Source organism: Salmo salar, chromosome 18 (genome assembly GCF_965601325.2).
Source record: "Salmo salar chromosome 18, fSalSal1, whole genome shotgun sequence".
Lineage (NCBI taxonomy): Eukaryota > Metazoa > Chordata > Actinopteri > Salmoniformes > Salmonidae > Salmo > Salmo salar.
Window position 1 is genome coordinate 44,932,501 of NC_138308.1, and position 2,500 is coordinate 44,935,000.

General features: G+C 40.8%; 1 protein-coding gene across 2 annotated transcripts in view; it reads right to left on the minus strand.

The window, feature by feature from the left end:
* LOC106592985 (receptor-type tyrosine-protein phosphatase epsilon) overlaps positions 1-2,500 on the minus strand; it is a 175,381-nt gene that overhangs the window by 61,148 nt on the left and 111,733 nt on the right. The window lies entirely within an intron of this gene.

Consider the following 2,500-nt stretch of genomic DNA (forward strand, 5'->3'; position numbering starts at 1 on the left):
ACAGAGACACACAAAACAAACACACACTGAGGTGAGACAGATTTGAAAACAACAGTGGAATGAAATCCATTTAAGTCAGTCTATCTAATCTAATGCAGAACCTTCATCTGTTCTGCAGAATGAATTACATTTCATTTCCACTTCCCTCCCAGACCTCCGTCTTCCTGTAGATCAGTCTGTAAACCCGTTAAATGTCACAAAATGTCAACGCGCTGGAAATGTACCGGGAATGTAAATAGGAAGACATTATTAAAATGTATACTTATTACACATGCTCTTATAAATTATTAAGAACAAAGTCACAAGTTAAACATCTCGTATGTTCTCAGTCAAATCCAAAGTAGTTACCTGACTAACTATCTGGAATAGTATAGTTGGAATCATTAGGACTTTAACTGGAATAGTATAGTTGGTATCATTAGGACTTTAACTATCTGGAATAGTATAGTTGGTATCATTAGGACTTTAACTATCTGGAATAGTATAGCTGGTATCATTAGGACTTTATCTGGAATAGTATAGTTGGTATCATTATGACTTTATCTGGAATAGTATAGTTGGTATCATTAGGACTTTATCTGGAATAGTATAGTTGGTATCATTAGGACTTTAACTGGAATAGTATAGTTGGTATCATTAGGACTTTATCTGGAATAGTATAGTTGGTATCATTAGGACTTTAACTGGAATAGTATAGTTGGTATCATTAGGACTTTATCTGGAATAGTATAGTTGGTATCATTATGACTTTATCTGGAATAGTATAGCTGGTATCATTAGGACTTTAACTATCTGGAATAGTATAGTTGGTATCATTAGGACTTTATCTGGAATAGTATAGCTGGTATCATTAGGACTTTAACTGGAATAGTATAGTTGGTATCATTAGGACTTTATCTGGAATAGTATAGTTGGTATCATTAGGACTTTATCTGGAATAGTATAGTTGGTATCATTAGGACTTTATCTGGAATAGTATAGTTGGTATCATTAGGACTTTATCTGGAATAGTATAGTTGGTATCATTAGGACTTTATCTGGAATAGTATAGTTGGTATCATTAGGACTTTAACTATCTGGAATAGTATAGTTGGTATCATTAGGACTTTAACTATCTGTGAATTGACACTCTCACGTATACAACTTTTAACCTTTTTTCTTCCCAATTTCGTGATATCCAATTGGTCGTTACAGTCTTGTCCCAGCTGCACTGCTTCTTGACACACTGCTCGCTTAATGCGGAAGCCAGCCGCACCAATGTGTCGGAGTAAACACCGTACAGCTGGCGACTGAAGTCAGCCTGCAGGCTCCCGGCCCACCACAAGGAGTCGCTAGAGCGTGATGGGACAAGGAAATCCCTGCCCAGCCAAACCATCCCCTAACCCGGACAACGCTGGGCCAATTGTATGCTGCCTCATGGGTCTCCCGGTCATGGCCGGCTGTAATACAGCCGGGATTTGAACCAGGGTCTGTAGTGACGCCACACTGCTACGCAGTACTTCAGAGCGCTGCGTCACTCGGGAGGCAGAAATAAATCCAATATATTTCTATGGTTACAACAATAACACTACAGTAACTGTTCTCAGTAATCTGTCATTTCCTGTACTGTCAGTTTTCTCTATAAAGACCAAAGGAAACTCCAGTATAAGGAACTATCTGACCACTAGCCTTGGTAACCATGGTGATACAGTAGTGTTCCCACTATGCAGAGAGATAACTATTTGACCACTAGCCTTGGTAACCATGGCAGCATTCCCACTATGCAGAGAGATAACTATCTGACCACTAGCCTTGGTAACCATGGTGATACAGTAGTGTTCCCACTATGCAGAGAGATAACTATTTGACCACTAGCCTTGGTAACCATGGCAGCATTCCCACTATGCAGAGAGATAACTATCTGAACACTTGCCTTGGTAACCATGGTGATACAGTAGTGTTCCCACTATGCAGAGAGATAACTATCTGACCACTAGCCTTGGTAACCATGGCAGCATTCCCACTATGCAGAGAGATCACTATCTGACCACTAGCCTTGGTAACCATGGTGATACAGTAGTGTTCCCACTATGCAGAGAGATAACTATCTGACCACTAGCCTTGGTAACCATGGTAGCATTCCCACTATGCAGAGAGATAACTATCTGACCACTAGCCTTGGTAACCATGGTGATACAGTAGTGTCCCCACTATGCAGAGAGATAACTATCTGACTACTAGCCTTGGTAACCATGGCATCATTCCCACTATGCAGAGAGATAACTATCTGACCACTAGCCTTGGTAACCATGGCAGCATTCCCACTATGCAGAGAGATAACTATCTGACCACTAGCCTTGGTAACCATGGTGATACAGTAGTGTCCCCACTATGCAGAGAGATAACTATCTGACTACTAGCCTTGGTAACCATGGCCTCATTCCCACTATGCAGAGAGATAACTATCTGACCACTAGCCTTGGTAACCATGGCAGCATTCCCACTATGCAGAGAGATAACT